Source organism: Protopterus annectens, chromosome 7.part0, assembly GCF_019279795.1.
Source record: "Protopterus annectens isolate FY-2018-M chromosome 7.part0, PAN1.0, whole genome shotgun sequence".
Classification (NCBI taxonomy): Eukaryota; Metazoa; Chordata; order Ceratodontiformes; family Protopteridae; genus Protopterus; species Protopterus annectens.
Genome location: NC_056739.1, coordinates 985329909 through 985349779, shown reverse-complemented (window position 1 = coordinate 985349779; position 19871 = coordinate 985329909). Strand labels below are relative to the sequence as shown.

The following is a 19871-nucleotide window of genomic DNA, read 5'->3' as shown; positions in this document are numbered from 1 at the left end:
CCTTTACAAATGTCAGGTGCTGCAACAGTTTTTCCTGATTGTATGCCTGAATCAGGCAGTCGTCCAAGTAGGGGTAAATTTGAATATTTCTTTGTCTACAAAAGGCAATGGCTGGAGCCAGGAATTTTGTGAAAACACTGGGAGCAGTGGATAAGTCAAAGGGAAGTGCAGCGAACTGATAATGCAAAGATCCTGCCCTGAAACGTAGAAATTTCCTGCAGGAGTCCCTGCTTGGGATATGCAGATAGGCCTCCTTTAGGTCTAGGGTGGCTAACAAGGCATCTTTGGACAGCATAGGGAGAAGCTGCTGTAAGGTGAGCATTTAGAATTTGGTAACACCAGGAAGGCGTTTAGAATGGATAGATCTAAGCTTGGGTGCCAGGTGCCCTCTTTTCTGGGTACCAGGAAAAGTCTGGAATAAAAACCTAGGCCTATCTGTTCTGCAGGAACAGGCTGAATTGCCCCTATGGAGAGCAGGGACTGAACTTGGTTTTGTGCCTCTGCCCACTGGTTTGGAGGACAATCTGGGAACCCTTTTGGGGTTTGCAGCATGTGGAAATAAAATCTGTACCCCTGGGATACTATATTGAGGACCCATCGATCGTTGGTGATGGAGGCCCAGTTTTTTGCATGGTAGGCAAGTTTTCCTCCTACAAGCATGAGCAATTGGGCAGAGGTGAGAGGAGGAGTTGAGAAGTCTTTGTGAATTCTTTCCATAAGGGGGTGGCTTAGCATTTTATAAGTGGAGGTACTCCATTTCTTAGATCTCTGCATACCCTGAGATTGTTGTCTGGGGGGGGTCTGCTTTCCGTAGGTCTAGTCTGAGGTGGCCTTGAGGGGGCTGGAAAGGACCAATGTTTTGAGAGGCAATGCCTATTGAATCGTGGAGGCTGTACATGCCAAAAATCTTTGACTGTCTGCATAGACTTAGCTTTTTCTTCCATCTTTTTTAAAAACTCTTCTGCTTTGGTGCCAAATAGATAGTCTTTGTTCAGAGGTGTGTCCAATAATTTTGATTTGATATGGTCTGGCAAAGTCTATTCCTTAAGCCAGGCATGCCTATGGCTGCTGCCCTGCAAGATGCCTCTAGGGCGTCAAACCCACACTGCAGGATATACTTGCTGACTTAGCTTGCAGAATGCATAAGCTCCTGTAATGCTTTATTTTCTGCACAGTCAGGGAAGGTAGATAATTTTTGCTTAATAAGTTCCATAGTATGTTGCTGATATTTCAGCATGTGGAACTGACAATTTAATGCTCTAATGGCAAGAGTTGCAGAGGTGCATACTTTTTTAACCCATCTGTCTAACTCTTGGGAATCCCTGTCCAAGGGGGTGGGATTCTTAGCTGTAGTTGCCTTTATTCCTTCAAGTCCTTGGGGAGATGATCTCTGGGTCAGCAGTAGGATTCTTGAAAATAAATTTGTGTGAGTCAGGGACTCTGCAGTACCTGTCAGATTTCCTGGAAGCACGAGGTAAATTATCAGGAGTTAAGCTGGATTCCATAAAGACATCATCCACAACATCCAGAACAGGAGGGATAGCTAAGGGTCTGTGCTGTGGTAAATCAAAAAAATTCCCCGAGTCTCTTTTTGGACTGAGGATAATCCTGGTATCCCCAATGGAAATGCTCTCTCAAAGTATGTAGGGTTTCACCAAAATAAAAATCCTCTGGAGGAGAGGCAGAAGGAATGGATTCCTCTGCATCTGAATCCTCATATGCAGATAAGGGCATGTTTTCATAATCAGAAACCTCAGAGTCGTCGGACTCTTGGTCAGATAAAGCTGATGGGGACAAGTCTCTTCTCCTTTTAGCAGGGGAAGGCTGCCTTCCCCTAATCAGCATGACAAGGTCTTCTGCCATTTTAAGCATCAGTGATTGTGGCAAGGAAGCAGGCACTTGAGTTTGGGTTGTCGGTTTTTTAGGCATAGCTCGTACTCTGGGCCTTAGAGACTCAGTAGTTTTAGAAAGAACTGAAGATGCGAAAGAAGTCGGTTTGTGTCGAATATCGGTAGTGCGAAGAACTTCCTCAGAAGCCGGTGCCTGCACAGCAGCTCTGGACCCATCCAAGGTAGAGACATCTGCAGGTTCCGTAGTCAAAGAAGAGTCTTGCGGCATACCGGACTCTGAACAGGTCTCGGTAGCGGCCTGCGAATCCATTGAAGTGGGCATCAGGGGCTGTGAAAGCTCTGAGTACCAGCAAACTGATGACTAGCTTAACTGAAGCATCGTAGGCAGTTTTGGACCTGTGCGGTCTGTCTCTGTCATTATCCTTACGTTTTTTCGGAAGATCGGTAGTTGGATGGCTTACCGAAGCCATTTCGGAATACAGAGATCAAGAGCGGAAGTATTTAGCTGCAATAAGGGCTCGACAACGAATAGTTCAGGCGTTGAACAAAGCACAACAATGGCAGCAAGGGACGTCGTGATCTGGGCCTAAACAGGTGACGCAGTAAGAATGGAAATCTCAGTGTGGCATTTGCTTTCCAAAGGGAGCCAATTGTTAACTTTTTCTGACATCGGTTAGAGCAAGAAAAAAGGATCCCCAATGGGGTACTTAGCTTTAGAAGACTTAAACTTCAATTTCAGAAATGAAAACTCAGGTAGCGGCCGACCGGTACTCGTGCAAACTGCTTCTGCTTCGGGCTTCTCGGCAAGAAAGACTGATGTAATGGTGTCGGCTGCCTGTTTTTATACCACTGAATACCTTTCATCAGTCCTGAAGCGACAGCAACCGACGCAGAAATACTAAGCCTCTGGTATTCGGGCCGACTGAAAGCTACCCCTGGCAGGATAACCTAAGTGTTATGACTGCAACAGTGAAACAAGAAGATCAGCACTAAGGAAGACGAACTCAGGGAAAGCAGCAAGCTCAAATGGGGTCACAGCAGATATGATAAAGATGCTGGGTGAGATAGGGGAGAAATGGCTCCTGAGGGTACTAATAGCAGTGCGGAGAGAAAGGCGTATCCCAGATGACTAGAGAATAAACACACTTGTGCCAGTGTACAAGAACAAAGGGGACATCCACAACTGCGGGCAGTACACAGGCAAACTTCTATCACATTGCATGAAAGTTCTGGAGAGGGTGATTGGTAAACAGATACACAGTAGTAGAATGTAAGATGGGAGATGAGCAGTTTGGATTCAGATCAGGATGCAGCACAATTGACCCGAAGTTTGCATTGAGACGGATACTGGAGAAGATGCTAGAGATGAGGATGAGAAGAGTGTCCAACTAGGCATTCATAGACTTGGAGAAAGCATATGACAAGGTCCCAAGAAAGCTGATCTGGGCAGTACTGCGGTGGTTTGAAGTCCCAGAAACACTGGTAGAATTAGTGCAGGCTCTGTACAAGGACCCAATGACTCAAGTACAAACAGTGTTTAGCCTCACAGAGGGGTTCCCATCAGGGTTCAGATCCGAGCCCACTGCTGTTTATACTGGTGATGGAATACATTAGCAAACAGGTTGGAGGGGAGGGATCAACAAAGCTGCTATATGCAGATGATGTGGCATTACAGGCAGACTCTGAGCTAGAACTTCAGCAAAGGATAGGAGAACAGAATGCAAATCTGAAGGCACATGGGATGAAACTAAGCACAGAAGGTGGCAATGGCAGCAAATTGGGGAAATCAGAAGAAGCTGAGGATAGAGATAGAAGAGAAGATAGTGGAACAGGTAAACAGCTTAAAGTATCTGGGAGGGGTAGTTGAGGAGAAGGGTAGTCTGAATGAAGAGGTCAAAGCTAGAATCAGAGGGGCTTCAACCAACTGGCATAGAGTATCAGGTGTAGTCTGTGACAGAAGAATGCCAAAGAAGCTGAAAAGATGTACAAGACAGTGGTGTGACCAGCACTACTGTATGGTACAGAAACCTGAGCAGTAAAGGCAGAACAGTTGAAGAAGCTAGAGGTGATGGAAATGAAGTGCCTGAGAAAGGTGGTAGGATGCACACTGTGGGACAGACGAAGAAATGAGGACATAAGATCAGAAGCCAAAGTGGCTCCAATTGCAGAAAAGATCAAAGAGAACAGATTATGATGGCTTGGGCGCACGTGTAGAAAAGCAGAAGACAATCTGGTGAGGAAGATTTGGGACAGACAAGAAGAAGGTAAGAGGAAGTGAGGACATCCAGCAAAGAGGTGGATGGATTGTGTGAAAGAAGATCTGTAACAGTCAAGCATGGGTATTGGAGAGGGCAGGAGTGTGGCACTGAATCGAGAGAGCTGGCGGCAGTTAACATGATACCCAACCCCATGTAGAAAAGAGGGAAAAAGGGGGCTGATGATGATGATGATCCAGGTATGGAAGCACTCAGACTCCCTGCAGTTTGAAGTGAGCTGCTACCACTGCCATGCATTTGAACACCTTCGGAGCTGTGGTGAGGCCAAATGACAGCTTTCTGAACCATTAATGACTGGCTCCCAGCAAGAAACGTAAATACCTTCTGGACTGTTTGTTCATTTTTATGTGATAGTACGCACCCTGAAGTTCTGTCTAGTGCATCGAGTCATCCTTGCACAAAAAGGCAGAATGGACTGAACTGTGACCATCCGAAACTTTGTGTAACAATACAATTTATTCAAGTTGCTGAGATCCAAAATCAGTCTCCAGTCCCTCGTTTTCTTTGACACTAAAGTTCTGGATTCTATCTGGTCTGGTGTGACTTCTTGGATGACTCTGTCTAGCAGCCTTGGTATTTCTAGTGCTGCTGCTTTCCTCTGACTGGATGGAACATTCGGAAATTTATATACGGATGGAGGTGGAAGGGAAAAGGGAATTATATAACCTCTGGAAAAAATCTTCTGCACTCGCATATCTTTTGTGACATCTAGCCAGGCTCTCTGGAGACAATCAGGGGTCGATTTTCCCTGCACCAGAGGGGGGCAATCGGGCCTCCTTTCAGGAGCACTGGTGGGATCTGTCAGAGAAGGAATGTCTAGACTCTTGGTTCTGAGGGTCTCCTTTGTCACATGAGTATCTTCCATTCTAGTTTCCCCCTTTGCCCCTGGGGGATCTATCTCTACATGGACCTTGGAAGGGACCTTGGGACTTTCTGAACCATGTATTTTGACCACCTCATTGATTCTAGAGAAGGTTTTTTTGAGGGGTTAAAAAATGTACACCCACTGCAGAGAGGGTCTTGCCTTCTTTTTCACACCTGGAGTGTGTGTTCTTTACTTTTGGGGCAAACAACGAACTGCCATCAAAAGGTGCATTCATGAACGAGCACTTGAAGCACTCCCCAAAATCATACAAACGCATCCAGGCATGCCTCCTAATGGAAATGCCTTAACCCGCTGCCCTTGAGGCACCTTCAGCTGCATGAGAGATATGGCTCGTAGATTAATCAGAAGTAGATTGCAGGGTCCCAACTGTGAAGCTACAGTCTCAGCAGGATTGGTCCCAGGAAGGGATTCTGACAGTTCCTTTAAAGTTACTCTGTAGTCTTGTAAAGTGTGCCAAGTAGTTTATTCAGCGATCTGAGGGCAAAGGTTGATGAAGCAATGAAGCATACACACACTTCCTAAATATGTCCAAATCCCTAGACTACATGTTAGGGGATGGACAGAGGAACTCTTCTCAGTAAGTTCCTTCTTGGTGGCCACCACCATGACAATAGCAACCCTTGCTTCAAAGATCCTTTCATATAGGTGGTGCCAGAATCCAAACCAGTCTATTGGGGAATGGCTCAACTGCATCTGGCTCCTTCCATGCCCACCTAGAGATCAAGTCAATGAGCTTGTTGGCAGGCAGAGTTACTCAGGAGGTAGATGGGCCAGACCTGAAGTCCTCCAGGAATACAGATTTCTCTGGGGAAGGGTTATCAGTAGACCAACCACCCCTCTGCTTAAGAATCACAAGGATGTCTCCAAATGAGTTATCTTCAGGTGGTGATCTTGGTAACCCTTCTTCATCGAAATCGGTATCTTCAGTGACAAACTCCCGAGGGGAGTTGAAGTGCCTCCTCTGTACTTCTTCTTCCTAGGGACTTCTTCAATGAGATGCTCTGGAGAAGTGTTGGAAGAGATAGAAATACCCTGCTGGGTAACCTGGAGATGTTTGGCTGGCTGTCCTTTTGGCATAGAATGATGGGCTCAAGGTGCATAGACACACGGGATCCAGAGGGAAGATCCGAGGGAGTAGGGACTGTCCATCCTGCGAAGAAGAGAACACTCTCTCCATAACCTCAAAGACAGAATGCTCCAAGGAGAAGGAAGCCAACAGAGCCAAGAAGCCATGCTTCCGCTACCATCAGCCACCCACCCTGAAGGCAGCCCACCATAGACAAAGGTCAGAGCTGAGGTGTCTAGTGCTGAGGCTTCCAAGGGGAAGAGATGGCTCCAAAAACTTTTGAGTTAACTCCAATGCCTCAGATCCAACAGGGACACTGGCTCTGAAACTGTCAAAGCCAGTGCACTCAGACTCGGAGATTAAAATACTAACCACTTCAGAGCAGATCAGGATAGTGCTGGGAGATTCAGATCCAAAGACTCCAAAGCAATAGGTTGGATTGGATTAGGAGCTGAGACTGATGGAGGAGTACAAACTAGGGCTTCCTGATCCGAAGAGGTAGGAGCTGGGAGAACCCCCACCTGATTCTGCACAGAGAGAAATTTCCTCATCATTCTGTCCACATCAGCCTCGGTCAGACTTCTAGAAGAATGAGAAAAAGCTAGCGATGTGAAGTAGAGTTCTGGTGGGATACAAGATGAGGTGAAAGTACTCTGGAGGGTACTGGATCTATTGATGGAGAATACCTGGTTCTGGGTAAAAGCTTTGAATCCAAACAGCTAGGATCCAAGGAAGCCTTTGCCCGCTCCAATACCAACTGAGCAAAACAGTCTTCAGATTCAACTTGTGCTTCATCTGTGGCAGCATGGTAGGATCATATGAGGAAGTCAAGGATCTCAAATGCCTTGAGGGCTTACTTCAATGCTCCTTTGCCTTAGGTTTGGGGGGTTGAGCCTCAGCCTTTGAAAAGGATGATGGTAGCAATCCTTTCAAGATCAACCTATTTTTTCAATCTGCTATAGCTCATGAGTTAAAGGCCTTACAAACTGAGCAGTCTACCTGAAGACAGTCTGGACCCAAACAGTAAATGTGCAAGGTGTGCAAATCGGAAAGGGGCAACTTGTGCCCGCATTTCTGGCACTTGTTAAAGCCAGAAGGGCTTTTGTCAGACATTCTGACACTAAAATAGAAAAAAGAAGAAGAAAGATTCTGCTTTGTTTTTAATTAGTACAAAGAGAAATAGGAAAAAAAAAAGATTACCAGCAATGGTAAGTAGAATTACTTTAAAAAGTTTAAGAAGAAAAAAAGGGAAAGAATAAATTAACAACTATGGTAATCGGATTACACCAAAACAGTGTAAAAGGGAGGATTTATTAAAAGAAAATCTAAAACCTTAGAGGAAATAGAAAAAATAGAAATAAACTCAGCTCTTTACTAAAATTGCTCGAATTCAAGGTGACCACGTCCAAACTCAAAAAGAGGTAAACAAGATCTGAGGTATGTCAGGGGTTGGTGCATTACTGGTAAGGAAAGAGTTTGGAAGCTTTTTGGTGGCCATGAGCTAAAATAATAGCAGAGCCCAACTGTTGAGGAATGAATGAAAATTGACATCAGATCTCAGGTTAAACAGCTGTAAGAGTGAGTCCAATAGGGAGCGTTCTCTACTGCTCATCAGGCAACCAGGTATATTAAGTCCCATGGATGATGTATTTTTTGATTTGGGGAGTAACTTTAGCTATGAAAGAGGGTTTGAGAATATGTGGCATATCTGAGCTTTGTATAGTTATTTTGGGGATTTTGCTAACTAGTGTGTTGGCTATAACTACTGGATATGAGTAGGTAGTGCTATTTTAGGTATGTTCTAAGCAATGGTGGGTATTATTCCTAGGTTTCCTGACAACACTAAAGAAAGGTATGTAATTTTCTTTAGATTCAGATGCCATTCTAATTTCTCAGGATTCCCTAGTTTTCCTGATGGCATTTTTTAGTTCGTTCAAAAGTTGTGTTACCCTTGTTTTGAGTGTATTTTACTGTGCCACACAGTGCAGGAAGCTTTTGTCTTCTTTTACTGAATTTATTTATTTATACATGTGGACCCCAAGGCTGGTTTACTTTTAAATTTTCCATTTTGTTTGGATCTGCAAGGGATTGCCAGGTCACTGTTTTTATCCAGGTGTCCACAGGATTGGTTGTATAACTACTTGCTGCGTTAGTATCTTGGGTAATACAGTTTTACCTGAATCTTCAGACTTCATCATTGAATTGAAAATGGTTCATATATCTGAACCCTTTGAATTTTGTGATATCTACATCCAACTGTTTGGAGATTTTGAAGAAAAAGTTTACCAGTTTGTTACTGGATTTAACTGGGGAAGAAAACACCATGAGATAGTGCATATTGATGCCATGTTGGTAAAGACTAGGTCAAGGATATTTTGTCCTCTGCTGAACAGTAACTACTGGGCTGAAAGACATAGTAGTCACAAAACCATGGTATAGAGGAGGTGCTTGCTGGATTTTTAAACCACGCTTTTGTAATAAAACGAAGGATGCACTATAAATGCAGTAGGGCCTCAAAATCAGGCAATTTGTAATTTATAGACTCCTGGCATTGAGCAGAGCCACCAAAATGTGGTCTGGTTCTTGACTGGTTTTGTTTGATAGGCTGGTAGATCCATTAGCTGGACTTTGCCTAAAAAGGCACTATGGGGGCAGCAAAGACTTTAGCCATTCTGCCAAAGCCTTGGAATGAAAGGTGCAAGTCATAAAGTAAGCATGACTGTCTGGCATCTCCTCCCATGCCAACACATAAAGGATCCCCATGGAATGACACGAGCTAAGTAGCCAATTGTTGACGCCAACCATCTTTTCATTGTACCTGGGCATCATTCAAAGACAAGGAAAGATTCTTCTCAAAACCAGGGTCCTATCCTCATTTGTGACAGTCAAGTTATTTCTTCTAATTACATTTTTCATTTCTTTCTTCCGCATTGTTTTTCTTTCAAAATGGCCACTCTGTATCCTGCCACATCTCTTTGCTATCCCTCAGGCTTTTACATGTCAAGTTGTTCACACCCACATGGAACTACTATGTCATAAATCATATTTGTTTTTCTAAACAGTCTTTAGGGCTCTTGCTATGGTGACCTTAGCTCTGAAAAGCAACTCCACTTTTCTTTGACCCACCTCTCAAGAAGCTGGCCAATGTGTCTAAAAATGGAGTAACAACTCATTAGTACACCTTGTCAGAAATGTGCTTAGGTGCACTAGCTTTGTAGTGATTTATTAACTGGTATCCCTTTACTGTGTCAGTACTCAAATGATGTGGAGTTTGATTTACACAGAGCCCTAGATTTACTGCATCTTGGAGGCTTAGGCAGGGACTTTCTAATCACATTGATGTATGATAGTTTGCTATGTGCTTGTGTAGAATGCTGGGGCGGTGCATGTCGCTCACAAGTTGTACTTGTTTGTGAGAAAGAGGGCTCCAGTTTGGCTAAATACTTGCATCTCTTTAGCTAAGTAATAACTGTTTGGGAACATCACATAATTATTACATTCCTTGAGTACACCAAGTGCTATGAAGCTGGTAATGGAAGACGGACAAGCTGGCTGACCTAATTTAGTTAAAGAATACAGTAAAGGAATTTAATATTTGATTCTAAGAAAAATGTTCAAGTAGTTAGTAACTGAGAATAAATAATATATTTCTGATATTACAGTAATGTAGTTTAAGTATTTATTAATAGCTCATATTTAGTGTAAAAGGGGCTAAAGTATTAATATGAGAATGTGGCTTAAATATTTATTAATAGACTGCTCATATTTACGGTATAAAAGAGGGTACGTAATTTTAAGGGAAAAGGGCTAAAGGATTTATTAACAGATGGCTTGTACCTGTAGTGTAAAACAGGATCAAAGTATTAAAGTCCTTTCCCAATTTTCTAAGAATGCATTGGGCATAAATGTTATCAGTAAATAGAGGAAACACAGCTACAGTCTCTTAACTAGTGCGAGAATGACTAGCTCTAATACCTGTAGCATCATTTCTGAATTTCTCCTATACATACCCATAGAGTGAACTCTCTAACAGTGATCTTTTGCCTGTGTCTGCAGTCCATCTATGCATTCCTTAAAAAGTAAGTGACTATCCTTCATAGATTAGAACTTAAAATACACAATCATTATTGTTATGTTCAATTATCATGAATCTTTTGAGTACATATAAAAAAAAACAGTGGTTGGCAATGAAAAAATAAAGAATAAATAATAGTTTTCTGTACTTTTACTATATTTAATCTGGTTAATTCCCACAGTGCCCAAACGAACACATGCTGTACAGCACATCATGCACCACTTGTACCTCAAGCATATTCTGTTTCATATATAAAAGCAAGCAAAGCCTACAGCACTATTTTAGTATTTGGGTGAACTCCTCCTTTTTTCTGTTCCTTGTTAGTTCTAGATGGTTGTTCATGATCATTTCACCTGCATCCGCACAAGCAATTGAAGTAACAAGCAAAAAGAACCAGTTTGGAATACCCGATCTGCTTAAGTTCTTGAAAGGAAGCACATCAGATTCCAGACAGTCTTAATACAGGAGAGAATGTCTTGATTTTTGTTTGCCTCAAGTCATTGAGTCTTGTAGTCACTATACAATACTAACATTTGAGTTGCAACCACACTATTCTTCACAAAATGTGAGATAATGCAAAAAAATCTAGCACAGCAACTTACTAACTGTATAACAGCAATTAATGTCTCTGATTATAGGCTTTTGTCTCTGATTTTAACATGTATTTTTTGTTTGCATACATAATGTTACAAGAGTGTGTGTGTGAGTGAGTGTGTATATGTGTGTATATATATATATATATATATATATGTAAATATATATAAATATATATAGATATACACAAACACATATGTATACATCTAGATATCTAATATATATATATATATATATATATATATATATATATATATATATAGCTGTAGAATACTTCAATAACAAATTCCTTGAAATATAAAATAATCTTGCCCCCCTCAGGAGAATTTGCTAAAAATCCAAACAGCTACCATGGCTTTCTAATGAAACAAAACAACTAATGAAACAAAGAGATTAGGCCTGGTCGGTATATTATATGACCAAAAATAACAATCTCACCCTTTACAAACAACTTGGAAACCATGCTAAGAAAAATGTCATCAATGATAAAAGAACCTATTTCCTCACCTGCCAACAAAAATTCCAGCACAATCCACAAAAATTCTGGCAGAGTATCAACTACCTTCCTTAACCCCGGTAAAACCTTTACCCCTGCCCCCCTCACTACTAACTCCACTGTGCCCTTAGCTTCACACTTAATTTCCTACTTCAACTCTATCACTTCTCTCCTAGACAGCAAGGCAATCCCACTGCTCACTCTCCCCTCTCCCCTACCTCTAATGACGCAAACTCCTTCTCCTTTATTCCCATTCCAACTTCCTACATTAAAAAACTCCTATGTAAATTAAAACCCTGCTGCTTAGCTGCCAGCCAACTTCCAAACGAATGCCTACAACTAGCTGCCCCATCCATCACCTACCCCATATCATTACTAATAAACCACTCTATCTCTGAACAGTACATTCCCAAATAATGGAAAATCTCTCATATCATACCACTTCATAAGGGCAGCCCATGACTATCGTCCCATCACCATTCTATCCCCCATTGCCAAAATTCTAGAGAAATGTACCCACCAGCAACTCATGAATCACCTCACTAACAACCACCTACTCTCCAGCACCCAGCATAGCTTCAGGCCTAAACACAGTACTAACCCAGCTCTCATAACCTTTACAGAGACTATTTGCCACCTCAAAAATGAAGGACAACTAGTCTCAGCAATTTTCTTAGATATGTCAAAAGCTTTTGACACAGTGTCCCATCAGCTGCTCCTCAACAAACTTGCCACTTACAATCTCAATACCACACCCCTAACATGGTTTTACAGTTATCTGACCGTCAACAGGCTACTAAATGGGCAAACAGCCTCTCCCCATTACCAGTCGCCACGGGGGTACCCCAAGGCTCCATACTTTGGCCCCTTCTCTTCATAATATTTACTAACAACCTAAATACTGCCACCATCATTCAAATATGTGGAGGACTCCTCCATTAACTGCTCAGCCCACTCCTCACATAAACTCCAATACAAAATGCAATCATCTTTCCAAGACATTGCAAAGTACCTCACCAGCCACCAACTCATCCTAAATCCAAGTAAGACCTACCTCACAATTTTCTGTAATAAATCTTCCAGACCCAGCATCCAATCCCTCTCCATACTATCCAACAATGGTACAAAAATTAAACCCACCAATCAGACCAAGCTGCTAGGGGTATTGGCCTTGTTCTGCAGAAGGAACCTTCTCTAGTGCTCTTATTTGAAGTAGGTTTGTTATTTGTTTGAGTGCCTCAGCCCTTTGATTTGGTGGCAGGTTTGGCCTGCCATGTCTTGTTGGTAGTGTATGAAAATGGAGTCTGTATCCTTTGTCTATTATGTCCAGTATCCATTTGTCCTTTGTAATACTGTGCCAATTTTGTGAGAATAAAGATAATTTTCTGCCCAAAGGTGCTTCTAATTGAGACCTGGATGCGGAGTCAAAGTCAAGTCATTGAGATTGTCCCTGCAGAGCAGTGGAAGGTCCTGCCCCACCTCTCTGGTTCGGAGGCTGACAATGGCATCCTCTGTAGGAGCCTCGAGTTTGCCCTCTACCTCTGCCACGTCTGTTTTTGCCTCTTTGAAATTTGTCTGTGTCTGGAAAGGCCCAATGCTTAGAAGGCCAATTCCTGCTGAATCTTGGAGGCTGTACCTGGAGGAAATCTTTGACTGTTTGCACTGATTTTGCCTTTTCCTCTATTTTCTTTAAAACCTCTTGTGCAGTAGCACCAAATAGCTTATGTTTCTCTAGTGGTGCGTCCAAAAGCTTAATTTTCACATGGTCTGGCAATGTTTGTTCCTTTAACCAAGCATGTCTGCGTATGACCGCACCTGTCATTGCTGCTCTACATGAAGCTTCCAATGCATCATATCCACACGGAAGGAAATGGTAGCTAACCTGCTGAGTATTATGAACTAATTCCTGTAACCCCTTTCTATCTAATGGTTCAGGGGAAGCCAATTTCTTTTGCAAGTCATCCAACATGTATTCCTGATACTGAATCATATGAAATTGACAATTTAATGCTCGCACAGAAAGGGTGGACGATGTATATACTTTCTTGCCCCACCTTTCTAAAGCCCTAGAATCTCTTTCCGAAGGAAGTGGATTCTTAGCAGTAGTGGAGGAAACCCCTTTAGGCCCCTGAAAAATAGTTTCAGGGTCAGCAGTATGGCCCTTGTACAGAAATTGATGTGCGTCTGGGACCCTGTAGTACCTGTCTGGCTTGACAGGGGCAGGGGAGGAGTCAGGGGAAACACTAGATTCTAAGTACACATCATCTAAAACATTTAAAACTGGAGGAATAGCTAAGGGTCTATGCTGAGATATCTTTAAAAATTCCCTTAACCTTTTCCTAGAATCTGAGTATTCTTGGCCTTGCCATTTGAAGTGTTCCCTCATGGAATGAAGCGTTTCCCCAAAGGAAAACTCCTCAGGAGGAGAAGCAGAGGAATGGATTCCTCCAAGATCAGAATCCTCGTGGGCGGGAAGGCCTCCTCCTGGTAGTCTGAATGTGCAGAATCACCTGAGGCCTCATCGGAGGACTGGGGATCTACCTGCTCAACCCTAGGCCTCTTGACAAAAGGTGGCAGAGAGCCTCTATCTGGATGTGGCTGAGAACCCCTAATTAAAGAAATAAGGTCCTCAGCTAAACTTAAAGTTTGAGAACCAGAAGTGGATCCCAGAGAAACAGATCTTGGAGGGAGAGACTTAGCCTGTTTGGCAGCCTTAGCACGTGTGTAGGCCTTAATGGACACCGGTGGGGCGGTGTCGTCGGTCTGTAGCAGTTGTGAAACTGGCTCAGAAGAGACCGAGACACTCGCGGTAGGCCTAAGCGTGGTGTCGGTCGAGACCGCGGACCGCGAGTGTCGGTCCTTATCCTTTCGTTTTTTAGGTAAATGTGCTGTCGGAAGCTCCGACGGCATGATATAACAGAAATCTTCCCCAAAATAATCCTGTGCAAACTCTGACCGACGCCTAAGAGTGCGTTTATTGATTGAAAGAAGCACAAGCTGTACAGGCCGAGACATTGTGTTCTGGGCCTAGGCAGGGTAAGCAGTAAGAGTGGAAATCCTTATGAGGTATTTGTTTCCCACAAGTTAAACAATTATTAACTTTTACAGTTTTATCTGACATCGGCTGAGGCAAGAAAAGGTCCCCAACGGGGTACTTAGCTTTTTTGAAGACTTCAGTAGCTGAAAACACAGGAGCTGGCCGTCCGGCACTTGCGAACTGCTTCTGCTTCGGGCACCGCGCGGCAAGAAAGACAGAAGAAGATGGCGTCGGCTGATGCGTTTATACCCCAGGCGCTCTGACGTCGGGGAAAGGGCGACATCAGCCGACGCCGGACCCAGACTTTGGAATCCGGCCGACCGAAGGGCTGCCTGAGGCAGGACAACCCATATGTAAGGACTGCAGTCGCATCCTTGAAGGACATCTGTCTTATCAAAAAAATCCACTCTAAACTAGGTGCTCTATACAGGGATAAATCTTACCTTACACACAAAGCTAGACTGGCCACTACAAGATCCCAGTTGCTATCCACCCTCCTATACTGCTCTGAGGCCTTTACTAACCCATCAAAAACTGACCTAAATAAACTAGACTCCTGCCGTAACTGAATAGCTAAGTTGGTCTCCAACCATCCCCACAGAACACACCACTGCACTGCTCTCAGACAGCTAGAATGGCTAGAACTTTCAAACCTATTACTACTAAAACAACACTCACTTGCCCATAAAATCATATTCAACCCTACCGACTGCCCAGGTCTATCACACCTAGTCCAGCCAAACACAAACTGTAGACTCGTCAGGTCATCCAACAAACTAATGCTAAAAGTAACCCAGTCTGACAACCATCACGGAGACTCCTTCTACTCCCATAAAACAGCCAAAGATGGGAACATCCTTTCTCAACAAATAACTAAAAACCCCAATCTGTCCACAGTTAAAACTACCCTGAAAGACTACTTAAATGATAATTGGCTATACCCCTTTATTGCTACCGACTAATTTTCCTTCTATTTTTTCCCCACTCATCTCACACATATTAGCCCAATATAGTGCTCATCCAACATAAGGATATCCCACTATCTCTTATCTTTATTAATCTTTGTTCTTTCAGAAGTGACTCACCTTGTAAAGCTAAATGACTTATGTACCCCATTTATATAATGAAAAGAAAAAAAATTATTCCTGTATGTCTGAAACGTGCAGGTTTATATTATATTCTGTTATATTTTGCTATAATATTTTTGTTAAGCTCATTACATATTGTTAGCAATGTACTACTTTTACTAAGTTTACTGCTTGTACTTTAAAAATGTTCTTTTTGTTGAGGAGCTTTTCTCCTTGGGTCTCCACTGAAAACGGGTTTTCAACCCAGTCGGACACTACCCGGTTAACAAGTGTAAATAAAAAAAAAAACAAAATGTATATATGGGTCCTTGTTTTATCGACAGTACGGTTCATCGAACCGTACTTTGTCGAAATTACTTTAGTGAATGTGCATTTTGTCAAAAATGCACTTTAAAAAACGTTAGTTGTACATCAATGTATACTGTTGATGTACAACTAAGGAAACTCTTGTTGTGATCATAGTACAGTGGGGATAAGGGAATATTCCCTTAACCCCACTATAGTGCGATCTCGGAGTGAGAATATTAAAGTGGGTGTGCAGGGGGTTTTGACCCCCTGCATATTAGTGTTTAATGTGTTGTTTTTTTTTTTTTTTTAGGATTTTTTTTCTGCGAAAGTGTATTTTGGACAAAATGCACTTTCGCGGAAGTAAGGTTCAATGAACCGTACTTTTGAGTAAAGAACATGTGAGTGCATGTGTGTGCATGTGTACACATATACAGTGGCTATAAAATGTTTACACACCCATGTTAAAATGCCAGTTTTTTCAGATTTAAAAAAATAAGACCAGAATAAATCATTTCAAAACTTTTCCCACCTTTAGTGTGACCTATAAACAGTGCAATTCAATTGAAAAACAAACAAACCTGTTAGGGGAAAAAATATAAAAAAATAAAAAAACATACACTACACATGTGTGTCTACTGAACACAGAAGGCGTTATAAGAGATCTGGGAGCACAGGTTGACAGCAACCTCTCTTTTGACCACCACACTGCCTCTCTGGTCAGAAAGTCCTTTTATGTGGCACATCTCATTACTAAGGGTTTTGCATCCAGGAAGAAAGAGGTAATTGTCTCCCTCTACTCTTCCCTCATTAGGCCAATCATTAAGTACAATGCCCCATTTGACATGTACCTCACTAAACACCAGCAACAACTGGAGAGGCCACAAAAGTACCTCACAAAGAAGACCCTAGGCCTTAAACATTTGTCCTATATGGACAGACTCAAAAAACCCAACTATTCTCTGTCGCATATTGCCTACTTAGAGGTGATCTCTGCTTGACTTACAAAGCCCTGTCTGACCCAACTATGTTAGAAATACTACATCTAAAGAAATCCCAACCCCTCTGCACCACATGCTCCAGAGAACTCAACCTCATTTCCACAATCAACAGAACATGCTGGAGGGACAGGTTCATAACCCAGAGACTGCCCATGCTATGGAATTGACTTCCCATACATGTCAAGCAGAGCACCTCACTGGCCCTCTTAAAGATAAATCCTGACGAGTGGATAGGAAATAGAAAATTCACCCCAGGGATCACTCCAGTGGCTTTACTCAACACAGGCACTAAGAACTAAGGTCGGGTGGCACAATGCCAGGGTAATCCTATGGGCTAGGCTTGTACAGGCTTCAGGGCCATTAGCTTAGTACACACCTATGAACTTATATGCTGGTTGCACACATGTGCACGCCCTTATACTAATACTTTGTTGAAGCACCTTTTGATTTAATTACGGCATTCCGTCTTCTTGGGTAGGAGTCTATCAGCATGGCACATCTTGACTTGGCAATATTTCCCCACTCTTCCTTGCAAAAGCACTCCAAATCTGTCAGATTGCAAGGGCATCTCTTGTGCACAGTCCTCTTTATCACCCCAGAGATTTTCTGTTGGATTTAAGTTGGGGCTCTGGCTGATCTATTCCAAAACTTTAATTGTCTTCTGGTGAAGCCATTAATTTGTTGGATGTATGCTTGGGGTCACTGTCGTGTTGAAAGGTGAAATTCCTCTTCATCTTTCTAGCAGACACCTGAAGGTTTTGGGCCTAAAGCGACTGGTATTTGGAACTGTTCATAATTCCCTACACCTTGACTAAAGCCCCAGTTCCAGCTGAAGAAAAGCAACCCCAAAGCATGATACTGTCACCACCATGCTTCACCATGGGGATGGTGTTCTTTTGGTGATGCGAAGTGTTGTTTTTGCGCTAAACGTACCTTTTGGAATTGTGGCCAAAAAGTTCAACCTTGGTTTCATCAGACCATAACACATTTTCCCACATGCTTTTGGGAGACTTGATGTATAGTTTTGCAAATTTTAGCTGGGGCTGGATGTTTTTCTGTGTAAGAAAAGGCTTCCGTCTTGCTACCCTACCCCATAGGGAGAATACGGGAGAGTGTTGTCAACATTGTAGTAGACAACCAGTACTTGCCAGAAATTCCTGCAACTCTTTCAGTGTTGCTGTAGGTCTTTTGGCTGCCTCCCTGACCATTTTTCATCTTGTCTTTCCATACATTTTGGAGGGACGTCCAGTTCTTTGTAACGCCACTTTTGTCCCATATTTTCTCCACTTTTTGATGACTGTCTTCACTGTGTTCCATGGTATATCCAATGCTGTGGAATTTTTTTTGTACCCTTCTCCTGGCTGAGACCTTTCAACAATGAGATTCCTCTGATGCTTTGTAAGCTCTCTGCGAACCATGGCTTTTGCTGTAGCAGGCAACTGAGTGTCAGGAAAATCCAACTTGGACAGATGAATTTTATTTGGGGTTAATCAGAGTCTCTTTAATTGATGGCAGGTATGTACCCAAGAAGACCGAATGCTTTAATCAAATCAAAAGGTGCTTCAACAAAGTATTAGTTTAAGGGTGTGCACACTTACGCAGTCAGTGTATTGTACGTTTTTTATTTTTTATATTTTCAATTTAATTGTACAGGTTATAGGTCACATTAAAGGTGGGAAAAGTTTTGACATGATTTATTGTGGTCTCTTTTTTATATTACAAATACCTGTCATTTAACAGGTGTATGTAACCTTTTTATATCCACTGTACATATATGTGTGTACACATGTGTGTGTACACACACACACATATATACATACACACATATATATATATATATATATATATATATATATATACATATACATACATATATATATATATATATATATATATATATATATATATATCTTGAAAGTTCTACTATGTTTTTCTACTGTGTTTCTGAAGGGGGGCAAGGCCCCTGTACCCCCCCTGTAAATTAAATATATCACCTCCAAGATCGCACTCAGTGTAAAAAGTTATTTTCATAACCTCACACTGAGATTACACAATTAACTTTTGTCCACTGTAGTGCGATCTTGGATTTGGTATATTTAATTTAAGGGGGGGGGGGCAGAGTACCCCACATAGGGGGTGCAGGTGGGCCTTCCCCCTGCAGAAATGTAGTAGAAAGTGTGTTTGTTAGGTGGTGGTGTAGGTGGAGGTGATATTATTTACTTGTGCAATGTAGTTTTCAATTGTATGAAGCACAGTTTCAATGTTCTGAGTTTTCAATGTTCTGGGATTTAGATGTTTTGGTCTCAATGTTATGAAATTCAACGTTATGAAATGTCAGTGTTATGAAGTAGACCCATATTTCATATATATATATATATATATATATATATATATATATATATATATATATATATATATATATATATATTATATACACACACACACACACGTGTATATATGGAACTACTTTGATATCCTGAATTACCATTATACCGAACCACACAATACTGAGACGATAATCCTGAAAGCTTAAATGCCTTAATGTGTACTTGAATGTGAAAACATCAAAAAGGAATGCAAGTTGAAACGGTTAGTGTTAAGTATTGCGCTGTTACTTTAAAGGGGTGAACAAGATAAAAACCACAATCCAAATGTCACATATGAAACTTTAATGAAATACTAGAATAAAAAATGCAAAGCTTTCAAGCTCACATCTTTCTCATTGCTTATATTACAGTTAACTTATAAGATCAAATAATTAGCCAGCCTAATAATAAATTAATCAGTTACATAATTAAAACATCTCTTAAGGAGATACTATAACATTATAATATACACACACATATATAGATATACGTGTGTTTGTGCGTGTGTGTGTGTGTGTGTGTGTGTGTGTGTGTGTATATCTATATATATCTATCTATATCTATCTATATCTCTATATCTATCTATATCTATCTATATCTCTATATCTATATATATATATATATATATATATATATCTACATCTATATATATATATATATATATATATATATATATCTATATGTGTATATATATATATATATATATATATCTATATATATATATATATATATATATATATATATATATATATATATATACACACACACACACACACACACGCAGAGAGGGAGGGAGAGAGATGCATAGATATATATATATATATATATATATATTTATTTATTTATGTGTG

At 41.5% G+C, this 19871-nt stretch overlaps 1 protein-coding gene across 1 annotated transcript in view; it reads right to left on the bottom strand.

Annotated features, from left to right (window-relative positions):
* Window positions 1-19871, bottom strand: part of LOC122806122 (protein FAM98A-like) — a 561878-nt gene that overhangs the window by 385809 nt on the left and 156198 nt on the right. The window lies entirely within an intron of this gene.